General features: G+C 44.3%; 1 protein-coding gene across 1 annotated transcript in view; it reads left to right on the plus strand.

The window, feature by feature from the left end:
- SHROOM4 (shroom family member 4) overlaps positions 1-14432 on the plus strand; it is a 308392-nt gene that overhangs the window by 141485 nt on the left and 152475 nt on the right. The gene's annotated exons all lie outside the window — the stretch shown is intronic.

A 14432-nucleotide genomic window follows, 5' to 3' on the forward strand; every position in this document is an offset into this window, starting at 1 on the left:
GGCTAATCATGCACATTCCTCGCTGTTTTTCCTGTATTAAAATAGAAGAGCGGGGGCCGCGTTGTGATGCTCTGATGTGGGGGTTCTGTGCAGCCTGCTCCATTGTTCTTGCACTGTCCCTCAGGGAGGTAAATTACTGAAGGAATTTCAGTCTGCACGATGGAATCCGCCGATCTCACGTCTGTTGGAAAAAAAACATCGAGCAGACCAGACCCCGAGCAAATAAATAGAATTTAAGGTACTGATCTACGTATTTTGCAGGCTCGGAATTTCCCGGCACTGAAAATGGTAAAAAGGGTCAGGCAACAGCACTACTACGTGCTTCAGAAGAAAATATGCCGCAAAGGCAATATGGACTTCTGCACAGGCCAGACGCCATTTTGGACCACAGGATAAGCCACGTGGCACAAGACCGGTGTGTGTTACTGGCCTGTTCTTTCAGGTCCGAATGATTCCATGGAAAGACATTTGTTGGTCACAAAATGGAGTATCCAAGACTCTACTCGTGGTCTCCAGCTGTAAATGGCTTCTGCCCCAAGATTCTCAAAAGCTCATCAGAACGCCATCTTGATTCCCTCACCATATCTTGAGTTCTGTTCAGTTTTGTCCATTAGGACACTAAAATGTCTATTCATAACGTCAAATGAACCTAGACCAACCTGGTGTTCCAGTGATATTGTTTGATGTACGTTTCCATAGTCTGCAATGAATCAACTTAGTGGTACTGATTTTGACAACCCTGCAAGGATGAAAGGCTCAGTGCCGACATTCTAATCACTACCTCTCAGATGACATGCAGATTGCTGAAGTAAGGACATTAACCCACTCAGTTTTCTTTGGTGGACATACTGTTAAGCCCATCTCCCACCCAGTAGAGAGCTCCCAGATGAAGGTTGATCACTTGGCCTACACATTTCTAGATGAGAAAGTGTGTCATCTAGAAACCTAAGGATTTTCCGAAGGAGTAGTCATTCTAATGAAAAGTCTAGAAGGCAACCTCTTCCTCACCATTTTAGGGTTTGAGAATGATATTTTATATAGGGAGTTTCTTTTTGATTTTTGTCATGATTGTATGTTTCATTGTGTATGAATCTGAGAATGGATAGGCCCCACTATGGATTGTTCTTATTATGATTTTATTTCTTTTTTGTATGTATAGATCTTTTTAAATATTTTTTGATATGCTGAATAAAGATTTAGACCGAGACTGAGCTTCTTACACTCTTTCCGTTGGTTTATACCAATTTAATTTTTTTCGTGTGAAATACTTCTAATTGTGAACATGAAATAGCAGATTGCACTGTGCACAACTCTATCCCCCAGATTCATCATGGTCATGTTATGCGAGTCCTTAATAGCGAATTTGAAGTTTTCGCTATTAAAGACTCGCAAAACGGGATGCATGTAGAAATCGCAATATTTTATGCGATTTCTACTGCTTCCTTGTTTGCGATTCGCTAATTGCTAATCGCAAATAAAGTAGTGTGGCTCACTGGTTAGAGGCGGCAGACCCGAGAGCAGAGGACGGCCCGGGACCAGGGTTCGATTCCCGGCGCGGCAGGTTTCTGGACCAGGGTCAGCGGACTCGATAATTCTCTTGCCTCGGTGCCCACTTTGATCAGCGATCACACTCGGCAACTCTGGGCATTAGCTTGCCTCATCTTCACTAACGGCCCCACCAGACCGCCGGGGATGCCTGGTCTCACCCTGGAGATACCCATTAAGGGACCATCTCTCAGGGAAGCCAGGAAGGGTTTCGCAGCGGTCGAAGCGCCTTGGGACCCTCCGGGTAAGTAGTGCGCTATATAAATGCCTATACATTTACATTTACAATGGCTTTCCCATTCATTCCTATGGGCCTAAAGGCCCATAGGAATGAATGGGGAGTCATTCCTTATTTGTGATTAGCAATTACTGAGTCGCAAATAAGGAAGCAATTTCAAGAGTGCCAGGGTGTCCAAAGGACACCCTGTAGCACCCCTGAAATGGTAATGTACACTGGCGTTGCGCACACACATGTCCAAAGGACGTGTGTGTGTAACATACAACTTAGAGAAATGCACTAAAGTGCATTTTTCTAAGTTTTTGCTATTTACCACGTAGTTAGACTTCGCGGTAAATAGCGGCCCCAGATTGCGAATTCGCAATTTTAAAATGGTTTATGAATTGCATTTAACGAATCCTTAATTGCAATTAATCGCAATTTAGCGATTTCTCGAATTGCGATTTTTGCATTTGGGATGATGAATCCCAAATGCAAAAATAGCGCTCGCAAAGGGCCAGATTCTCAGAATCTGGCCCTTTGCGAGCCGATTTTGGTTTGATGAATCTGGCTGTATGTATGTTGTACTTAACTTATGTGTGTGTGAGTGAGAGAAATAGATTAATTTTCATACTATTGCATTATAGTTGCATTTATATAGTGCTTCATAACCCTGACGAGATTTCGAAGCATATGTGTGTACAAGTAGCTCCTCACTGTGTCCCATACTGGTTTCTTGGCTCATGCTGGCTCCGCTCTATCTCATCTTCTGTACAAGCTCAGAAAGCATGATTCAGTTATTCCATTCCAAGCCATTTTCCGGACCGAGATTCACTCTAGGGTGGAGGGTATGAAATTCTATAACCAACCTCCCTTAAGTTTTATGTTTGTTTTCTGCACTGATAAGCAAGTTTGAGAATGGTGTGTTTTGCCAGCAGATTGTGCCTTGGAGGGAATTCATCCAAAGAACAATGAACGTGATGCAGGAGATGCTATCGCTGGAAGGGGGATTGTTTTTATATGAGTTACTCAGACAGGTCATCTGTGTTCATATCCCTTAGACTCATTGTAGCTGGGAACCGTTGTGTTTTCTCATGAGTCACTCTGCGTTGATCTGTGGTCGTGTGTGTCACGGTAACTCATGAAGGTTTAAAGACAATGACCAAATAAATTATTAACTCAGCAAGTTATCTAGGACCATTATATCCTGAGGTAGCTAACATGATTTTAACTAGGCTAGTGATCTCATTCATTAACGCCGTAACCGCGGCGGCAATGCTGCCGCGGTGCGGGCGTTCTATTGAGTGGGCGGGGCTGCGACGGCCATTGGCCGACGGGAGCACGGAAGGGGTTAAATTGATTGCTTCTGAGCGTCTCTTTACCTATTTTAATGAACTTTTTTCACAATTCTACACTATATATTTAGTCCACACACCCTCACTTCATTGCACGGCTATTCTCAAAAAGATCTCAGGCAAAGAGCCCCCTTGTGGGTGCCAGTCGGGCATTGCAGCGCCAGGCCAATGAGGAGCTAGCCCATTGATGAAGCATGACACCCACTCAGGCGTGTGAGGGCCCGGGCTCCTATCCGAGCATATTCCTTTCCTTGGAACCATCAGACTTAGTCTTGTCTAGGAACTGCAGACCTGGTTTATATCTTGTTTAAAGACAATGACTGGGGGTGAGTGCTTGCAATGTTCAACACCCCGTCCATCATCCCCTTTGGTTTTGCTTTGTTTGCCCTAAGTTGGCAGGGTATGCCCAGACGTGGGTCCCTTGCTCACTTTGCCACTGGATTCAAGCTAGCCTGGCTGATAACGGCTGATTAGCCAGAAACCGGTCCTCAGACGCTTGTTTCCGGTCCAGGGAAGGCATGGCTTTTTCAGTTTGGGCTAGACTGTTCCCATGAGACACAGGGTCAGACTGATTTGCATATGGCCATGTCTGAACTGGGGTGGCAGAGTGAGCTAAAGAATGATGATGGATTAAACCCTGATCAGTTGACTGGGGGTGAGTGCCTGCAATGTTCAACACTCCGTCCATCATCCCCTTTGGTTTTGCTTTGTTCGTCCTAAGTTGGCAGGGTATGCCCAGACGTGGGTTCCTTGCTCATTTTGCCACTGGATTCAAGCCAGCCTGGCTGATGACGTCTTATTAGCCAGAAACCGGTCCCAGGATGCTTGTTTCCGGTCCAGGGACGACATGGCTTGGCAGTTCAGGCTGGACTGTTCCCATGAGGCACAGGGTCAGACTGATTTGCATATGGCTATGTCATTATTTGATAAAAATTTACTTTAGAATACCCCATCAGGAAATAAACTCTTAACTAAAAGGGAGGGCTGGGTACGCAAATGGAACGCTATTGATACAAATGACTTAAGTAGTACTTTGGCAAATACATTGCCAAAGCATACTGCTGATGTTAACACCCTGGAGGAAAATATTTCAGCTTGGCTACTGGAGACTAGCAACAAACACGCACCATTGAATAAATTAAGAGTGACTCGCCGTTTGGAGGCTCAGAGGTGGTTCTCCCTTGAACTAAAATCTCAAAAACTTGCTCTCTGCCAATCGGAAAGGAAGTGGAGGTTTAGCTATTTACTAAAAGACAAAGTAACCTACTTAACGGCCATGAGGGAATATAAAAAATGCATTCTAAATGCTAAAGCTGTTCACTTTTCTACTAGAATTCTTACTTCCAGTAATCAAACTAAAGAAATATTTAACATCGTAGAAGTATTGTCTAACCCCGAGTAGTAAGCAAGCCTACTCCTTCACAAGCATTATGTGATAAAATGAACAATTTCTTCATTTAGAAAATTTCCCTCATCAAGGCCAGTATTCCTATTCATATTGCCCAGGAAGCTTCGAACTCCATACACAAAAACTCATGTTCTCTTGACACCTTTCTCCCTTTTGATACTAAGATCTTTCCAGCCTCTTGCTTAAAGTTAGCTCTGGTTCCCCTACGGACTGTTGTCCTCCACATGTTTTAAAGGAGGTCCTGCCCTCGCCCTGCTGAATGATTCTTTATCACAAGGTTGCGTACCCAGATCCTTCAAAGAGGCTACTGTGATCTCTCTTTTGAAAAAAACGGGAGCTGATCCCCAGATACTATCTAATTATCGACCTATCTCCCTGCTCCCGTATCTAGCTAAGATGTTGGAGGCCCATGTGGCAAAGTGTCTGTCTAATTTTTTGGAACAGACTAATTTTCTTGATTCACATCAAGCGGGCTTTCGTCCCGCTGATTCCACAGAGACAGTCATTACTGCAGTAATGGACGCCCTACGAGAGAACGTCGATAAGGGTATTCCCCAGGCCCTGGTGCTGCTGGATTTATCTGCAGCTTTTGATGCGGTCAACCATGACATTCTGGTGGACCGTGTAAAGGAAGCAGGCATTCAGGGGGCAGCCTTAAGTTGGATATGCTCCTTGGAGGATCGATTCCAGGCAGTTCGCCTGGCCCAGTTTAGGTCTCATAAGCAAAGAATCACGTGTGGGTTGCCACAGGGCTCTGTGCTCTCCCCACATCTATTCAACCTGTACCTCCTCCCGTTGATCAGGTCATTGAAGGACATAAAAATGGTTACTTTCAACTATGCTTATGATTTACAGCTGCTCTTTACCATTGATAATTCACCCCACTCAGTCTCGGTTTTCAGTCAGCCATGCGATTTATTAGTCACTGGATGGACAGGAATCATCTAAAACTAAACCCAGCAAAGACAGAACTAATTTTGACAGGTGGCAGCCATAAATTCTGGGGGCCCCATTACTGGCCAGGAGAACTAGGCCCCCCTCCCACTCCTTCTCATCTGCCAAGAGCCTTGTAGTCATAATATCGCATGTGGGTTCTATTATATCTTCTTGTGCCTACCAGCTGCGTAAAATCAGAAAGATAAGTAGGCTACTGACCCAAGCTGCATTGATACAGGTTGTAATGGCGATGGTCTTGTTGCGTCTAGATTATTCCAACGCGATTTATCTTGGATTACCAGCTGGTCTTATGAAACAGCTGCAGATAGTCCAGAACCAGGTGGCTAGACTGATCTACCGGCAACCTAGAGTGGCATCTTGCCTCCCCCTTGTTGAGGGAATTGCACTGGCTTCCCATGCCTCAACGCTGTGCATTTAAGATCGGCTGCCTGATATTCAAGTCACTGCACAGTCAGGGTCCTAGATTCATAGACAGTCTCATTTCCAGGTATTCTCCCTTATGTAACCTTCACTCGGCCCACCTCCAGCTACTGTAAACACCTACCTGTAAGTTAAAGCAACAAGGAGTAGCCAGGTTTGCAACCCTGGCCCCAAAGTTATGGAATTCTGTTCTTCTGGAAATCAGGTCCAGTACTGATCTATTGAAATTCAGGAAATTGCTTAAAACTTGGCTGTACATTCAGTCTTACAATTGATCTGTTCAAACTTCCGGTACTTTTCTAGATTTAGCGCCAAGAAGCCAACCGGTAAACGAGCACTCTACAAAACATTATTAACATAACATGTCTGAACTGGGGTGGCGGAGTGAGCTAAAGAATGATGATGGATTAAACCCAGATCAGTTGACTGGTGGGAGTGCTTGCAATGTTTCACACTCCGGCCATCATCCCCTTTGGCTTTGCTAAAGACAATGAGCACCAGAACCTCTTCCCTCATGCACCTCTGTTTTGCAGAATGATGGAGATAAGAACAGGGGAGGGACCCTATGAGCCTGCTAACTTCATGCACTGTGTCAGTCATGCACTTTTGCATGAGGTTTTTTTGTGTGGTGAAAGCGCCTGAGCAAAAACCTCTGAGTGAAGTGGTCATGTGTCCCTTACACGAGGAGGGTTGGGCAAGATAATATTCAATTAAGTCACGTAGAACATATCTGTTGTAAAAGTAAGTTAAAAACTAGGAGATGTTTTTGACTGTCAGGGTTCTCAATTCACCCCCTCTCTGGCCTGCTCTTGGGTGCTCTCCACAGGCCTTCTCCCATGCCGAAGTATCCGGGGGACAGCAGCCCAACTCCTGACTCAGTGGCTTCTTGTCCTCAAGTATGAAGTCGGACCCTAAACCTAGTACCATAAAATACAATGTAAATGAGTACATGGAGAATGACAGTCATGTGTACAATACCGCTCTAGAAGAAGCCAGAAACAACTTCTGCAGAGGATGCAATCTAAATAAAACACACAAAGCGAGCTGTCGCTGGTGATGTAGCTCTGAGTTTTAAATGCTGACAATCACACGCTACTGCCAGGATTTAGAAGTGGACTGGCCATGTGTTCTGGACTTCAGATGCTCATCTTAGGTCAGCTGTGATGCTTTCTCTATATCATCTTGTGATGACAACCTGCCCCTGAGATGTGAAAGATGGATGAAAGAATACATATAAGCATCAGAATGTCCTCTTGCAGGTGCCTGCCCCCTACAGTGTCTTCTCTTCTTCCAGACTGGTGATGCTGCCAATAGTAGGAGAAAGGAGGATCTCTTGAACCCCATGACACCAAGCGCAGTCTCAGAGTGTGCTCTACGTGCCACTTGGTGTAACCAAAGAATTGGAAAGCATCTTTTTGAAGCTGGATTTCCGATAGCCCTGCTGCACAGCACTATTGTGTCTCTTATGTACACCGTAACTGAACATCCCTAAGGTCTGTGAAGCTTCAGCATTTTGAGATCCAGAAGGAATGGCTCTGCCCAATGCGAACATAGTGGAGTGAGGCTGATGATCATGTACCTCATAGTCAAATAAAGCAAACCAGCATGAAGGAAGAACAATAGAGATAGTAGACAGATTGAACTCTATTCCACGCCTTTGTAGCCCATTCTGAGTTTTTCCATTGTAAGATATTTTATTTGTAGGAAGAGAATGGGAGAACTTTTATGAGCCGTGGCCAACTCTCATACTCGACTGTTACTCAGCCCATGTCCAGTCCTGCTGGTGACTCTCCCGTTCGTCCCTGCTTCGTGACCATTATTTCTATTTCTGCTTGCCTCCAAGAAATAATCATACAGTAAAGGGCACCCAGAGGCAGGGCTGAGGGTGAGGACAGAAAGTAAAGAAAGACTCACATCAACATGTTCGCAGCTAGCTTATATCTAAAGTTACAATCAGCGACTGCATGGTAGTAAGATCTTTAAAACAATTACAAAGGTGAACCACTATATAATCCAGAGGATAGACACTTAATAAAATATTGAATACGTGTCCAAATTATTTTTTTTTCTTCAATTATCTTCTTGTATTCAAGTCGTATTAAAAAATCATTCATGGTTGAAAAAGACAGCCGACGCGTTTCGTCCAGACAGATGGACTTCTTCAGGGCAGAGTCAGACGAGCAATTAATGGGCACTTCTCGTAAACATTCATCGTCCAAGGTATCCTTGGTAATCGAACCTTAAGTAGAATGGAAAAATATGTCTTACCAGGATCAGTCAGGCATACAACGGCAATTTTGGGTGATATTTTTCATCAAAAAAATCCATGGGATATTGTACTTGAAGTTGCAAGATAAAAGGTATTTCACCAGAATTTAAGTATTGTGATGATATGTGCTCCTTTCAGATATTGTGGAGGGCAACAATATAACGACCAATATAGGAAAAAAACAACAGTCTCACCAAGATAAGGTGGACTGAGGATGAGGACAGAAAGTAAAGAAAGCCTCACATCAACATGTTCGCTCCTAACTTATTTCTAAAGTTACAATCAGCGACTGCATGGTAGTAAGAAACTTGAAGGTTTGTTGTAAACATGGGGAATGCAGATGAAAGCAAAGAAATAGACAATTCATGAAGAATAAAATTACGGAGATATTCTATTGATGCATTGGTTAACTTGTAAAAAAAAAAACGTACGTGTCGGGGATCCCGTCGGGCGGCAATTTGCCCCAGCCCATTGCTCTTATTAGTGCTGCCTATAACAGAACCAACTTCTAACTATGAAGGTGGGGGAAGGATGTGGCTAAATGGTCAGAGCTGCCACCTTCGGCGCTGGGGAACCAAGTTCGAGTCTCGATGTCTGCTTAACATCCTGTGATTTTGGGCAAATTACTCGATCTCTCCATGCCTACTATAAATGAATCTGTCCTTAACTGGTCCTCATGAAAAGCGCTGATGTTGATGATTAAGTGCCGGTACTGAGCACTGGAAACCACCAGCTCAAATTAAGCACTGTGTTGACGGGTAATATGTAGAATTTGTGTGAAGCAAAACAATTTTTATGACTAAAACAATTACAGAAAACAAAATTATGAGCACAATTGTAACATATTTGTGATAAGAAGAAATGTATAGAATGTATAAAGAACCAAGCCTCCCTCACACTCATATTTAAATACTTATAATGAAGCTAAAAATGAGCACCTTTTACAGTACCCAGGAATATAGCTGGTATTATAATAATGAACGTGGAGCCCCTCCCTTGATTAGATTTGGAGAGTTTATCAGATGCATGAATACATCTGGATAGTAAATGCTGAGCAAGGTATTCAGGAGTTACATAGACGATTTATCACTGGAGAAACTGATGAAATTGTCATAAGCTGTTTAATTCTAATGATGATGTGAATAATATAGAATTTGCTCAAATCTACAGAATTAATATGTATAATTTAGAGGATCTATAAATGGTAAACCCTGAATATTGAGAATTTATTATCAGGAGAAATCCTAAGAACCTATAAAGAATGAACAGGAAAGTTTATACGCACCAGACAAATGGAGAATTAATGGTGATCATAAAAGTTGATACTTAATGTGAGGAAGTGCGGACGTACCGAAGGACTCACCGGGGTATCACCGTGGGAGGATATGCAGAAACGGACTCTGCGCCAAAAACAGGACTCTGTAAGTGGACTACAACAACCATGCCCCTCTCCTATTTGTTCACAGCAAAACGCCAACGTCAAAGGTAACCCGGAAGTGACCAAGATTGACCCCGGAAGCACTGCCTCCAATCCAATGAAAGTAGACCTAACTCGAGGGGAGGCGTCTGAGACCGGTGGCGCGCTGACGACAGGAAGGAAGTCGAGGAGTAAGGACAGACCCTGGGTGTGGCCATCGGAAAGTGGAGCTGAGACCGAAGACGCTGGACCCAAGACCGAAGACGCAGGACCCGAGACAGTGGAGGCGAGACCCTCAGGAGAACCGGAGGAGGACTGGTGTGAGGACTGGTGGTGTCCTCCGGAGGATGCTGGGGAGCGGCCGCAACTCTGGAGAGTTGCGGCAGAGCCGGTGAGTGAAAGCGGCTCGAGGGAACTGGGAGGTGGGTTGTGGAAAGCGGGTGGTGAGAACGGGGTGGGCTACGGGTAAGGGAACCGTCACTCCTTAAATTTTGATTTGTTTTGCATGAATATTGGAGGAGACCTTAGAGTATACTTGTTAGTTAGTAAGGACCCCGCTAATTAAGGAACCATGTGGTCCTTCCTTCGTCAACTCTTTAATTTGTGTGTGATAAATAGAAGGACCATACGCAGAGAGAGCACTGCATGTAATTCCCCTAGGCAGTGAATAACCCCCCCCCTCCTTTCACTAACCTGAAAACCCCAGTCCAGAAGAGGAGTACTTTCAACACCAAAAGGGTGTAGTGAGGGTAGAAAAAACATTCAATAACAATTAAAATCCCTATCTGACGGCTTCCTCTTTTCCCTCCTATGAGCCTCCGGGGTGATCACCTTGCCACCAAGGAAGAAGAACCGGAAACATCACCTTTGGGATCCCTGTCAAGTTCAAGGTCATCTCAAGACACCGAGGGAGAAGAACAAGAGGAAAAACTACCTGACACCCCCCATTCCTTCCACTGTTGACAATAAAAATCTTCCTTTTCGAAAATACATACAGCCAACTCGCCTGTTTATCAAACCCGCCCTACCACACTTAATAATACAAGTTAAATTGTTGCTTCTTAAATCTGTAGGATTTTAAAAACTTTATTAAAAAAACAGAAATTGTGAAAAAAATCATTATGGGAAGAAAATGGGTACGCGGACATACCACGGGGAGGAGAGAGGAATGGATCGTCAACTGGCTTTACAATTACAATGTACCACACTAAGAGTTTGATGAAGGTTCTAAGGCATTGTCACTGCCTTCTAAGGGGATCGCTCTACTTTGTGGGCTTAGCCGTCACCCACTTTTTTGGCATGCTTCATCGATCACTGGTGGAATATCGAGGACAAAACTATTATGTGGATAGAACATTGAGTCAAAAATATCAAGGATCAAAATGTTGACAAGGTAAGTGCCAATATGTAAGTATAGATTTACTATTATTGACTCCACATCTACGTACCTTGGAGATATATACATTGTCACAGTACATATATGTGGAGTTAAGTATAGTAAAACTTCATAATATTTTTGTCCTTGATATTCGTGACACAATAATTTGTCCACATGATATTTTGAACTCAATAGTTCTCTTTGACTGGGTTAAAATCAAATGAAAATACAGGTGGTCTCTGGGACATTATCACCTTACCATCTCTAGGTCAACATGTTTTGGCTGATATGTTTATACCCAAATGGTTTGCCTGCCTTCATCAGGACTCACAGATCCCCATTATCTCTTCGCTCTGGAGTATGGCCTTCTCCTAGTCGCCAGTTGTGACGACTAGTAGAAGTCATAGATTGTGCTTAGCCAGACTTGCTTTTTCAGCAAGTTGGTGGGCAGTGTAGGCTCCTAAAGCTAGCCTGCGTTTATTGACTGTTTTATACCACATGCACATCATTTCCCTCCTGTGTATGACGAGCCACTTTATCACTGAACTGAGGTATTTAGTTTTCTCAGTTGCAAGTGATGTTTAAATCATGTTTCTCATGGCTTCAGACCCTGCTTTCTTGTGGCCAAAACTGCAATAATCCTCTACATTAACCATATTTTTGCTTTAAGACCCTGCCTGGACGTCTTTCTATTCCTTCTGTGTGTATTGCAGCCTGATTCAGCCCTAAATCTTGTTCTGCGACATCTGAAGACTGGAACTTGCTTGTAATCTGTATCAAACCAGCTGAACGTTTTTTGTTGAAGTGCACATACAACCAGATCCTTCTATTGGAGCTTAATTTGTAAAAAATAAGTGCCGGAGACCTCACCAGGAGGCCACTACAGCTTGCACTACCATTGCTCTGGCTGGTGCTGCTCAAGACAGCACCAACACAACTATGAACTATCACCCTCCTAAAAGTGTGACTATTCACACTATTCCAGGCCCTCAAACCTATAAGAATGGCATGGGCACCGGTAATAGTCATTATAATGTACCTTGAATTAATAAGCATCTGTTGTTGTGCTCATCTCTAAATGCAAAAACAACAGTTGATGGCCAGAATGCAGAACAATGTCATACATTCACCCCAGTACAGAGATCTGGGCCTAAATCCATCGTTTTTTGCTCACCATACCATTCCAGTTTGATCCCAGCCATTTGCAAATCAGTCTTGACCCTCTGCCCCATGGGAACAGCCCAGCCTGAACTGCCAAGCCAGGTCCTCCCTGGACTGGAAACAAGCATCGTAGGACCTTCAGCCCTCATCAACCAGGATAGCTTGATTCCAGTGGCATGGAGAGCACGGGACTCACGTCTAAGCATACCTGTCCCACTCGGGGTGACAAATGCAAAAACAACAGTTGATGGACAGAATGCGGAAAAAGTCATACATTCCCCCCAGTACAGATATCTGGGCCTAAATCCATCGTTTTTTTGCTCAGCATGCCATTCCAGTTTGAACCCAGCCATATGCAAATCAGTCTTGACCCTGTGCGCCATGGAAACAGTCCAGCCCGAACTGCCAAGCCAGGTCCTACCTGGACTGGAAACAAGCATCGTAGGACCGGACATATGGCATTGTCTGAACTGGGCTGGCGTGGTGAGCAAAGTAACAATGGATTAAACCCAGTTCTGTGACTGGGGGTGAATGTTTTGCCAATGTGCAACATTCCGTCCATCACCTTGTGTGTTTTGCTGTTTGCCCTATGTGGGAAGGGTATGCCCAGACGTTGGTCCCCTGTTCGCTACGCCACTGGAGTCAAAATATCCTGGCTGATGATGGTTGATAGCCAGAAACCGGTCCTAGGATGCTTGATTCCGGTCCAGGGAAGACATGGCTTGGCAGTTTGGGCTAGACTGTTCGCATGAGGCACAGGGTCAGACTGATTTGCATATGGCCATGTATGAACAGGGGTGGAGTGGTGAGCAAAATAACAATGGATTAAACTCAGATCTGTGACTGGGGGTGAATGTTTTGCCAATGTGCAACATTCCGTCCATCACCTTGTGTGTTTGGCTCATCTCTAAATTAGACAGTCGCCGCCACCATGGTACAGACTCTCATGAGTACAGGTGTTGACTATTAAGTGCCAAGTACCGGAAAAACCATCTCAAATTAAGCACAGCTATTGCACTTGCTCATGTCTGTTGTGTCACCACAGATTAAGGACAAAACTAATGCAATGCCAGGGTTAAAAGTTCTAGTCAAGTACAAGAAGGATACATTTAGCCAGAGTGGTGACCATGAACGTGCAGTTGCATCTTCTTTCTGTTTTTTCACATGGAAAACATACCTACATTTCAAACAACTCGCCGATGACGCTTTGTACACATTGCCACATTCTTTGCAAGACTTACATATACTTAATGTAGGCACAAGTTTAAAAATGCGGTAAATGGGGGGTGGAGGGAGACATTGCCAATGTTTGTAAATATTCCCAAAGTTACAACTTTGTCAATGATACCTCCAATGAGAACATTCCTTTTTGCGGAGACCCGCCCATACTGGCATAGCCAGAAAATCTGTCCAACTGGCTGATTTTCTTCTATGGTAAGTGCCATCAGCACTGACAGAAGTCCACAAACAGTGATTCTGTGTATCAGCATCTGCTATTTAGGGCAGCTGCGATGTTTTGCAATTTGCGCATGTTGCATTTATGTGAGCAAAACCCTTTAAGAGTGAACCTCTTTTCTTTATTGGAGAGGCACAAAGTACAGTCCCTCGTAATGCTTCCTTCTTCACGGGTTAATTTGCAAATAATAGTGGCAGCGCTTAGAAGCTCATAGCAAGCGCTCAACTTGGTTAGTTTACTTTTTACAGATGAGGTAACTGTATTCAAATGGCCTTGCTCTATCTCTTTCCCGACGTGTTATAAAAAATCCTGTTTGACAGAAGAATGATTAATGACCCTGTCCCAGGGCACTGACCACGAAAGCCTATCAGCTTTCAGAGAACTTGGCCATGCATTGTTGTTGCAAAATTTGTGATATGGTCCAATATCCATTAATATTGGTTGCTGTCACTACCCGTGATACTGATGCAAACCTCAGTGGCTTCCCTGGCTGATGGGGGCATGGAGCCTTGCAGAACATTTGCAGGGTTCACACCCCCTCCGGTGCTTGCGGGGCCCACGCGTGGCGAGGTTGACCTGCACGGAGTTCGCCATGTTATCTTGGTCCCCTTGGGATCCGTGACACACAACAATGCAAGGCTTGACGACTTCCAGCTCTTCACTTCTACCAACAAAGTGGCGGCTGGTGAGATCGTGCAGGGGCCTAATAATGTCCCTTGTTGGCTAAACTTTTATTTTAACAAGACTTTGCAACCACCCCGATGCACTGAGCGGCTTTACTAAGTGGTCCCCAGTGTCTACAGCGCGCTGTATCTGAACACTGCTCACAAACGCCTGGTCTTGAAGACA

The sequence above is a fragment of the Lissotriton vulgaris genome, chromosome 10 (assembly GCF_964263255.1).
Source record: "Lissotriton vulgaris chromosome 10, aLisVul1.2, whole genome shotgun sequence".
NCBI lineage: Eukaryota > Metazoa > Chordata > Amphibia > Caudata > Salamandridae > Lissotriton > Lissotriton vulgaris.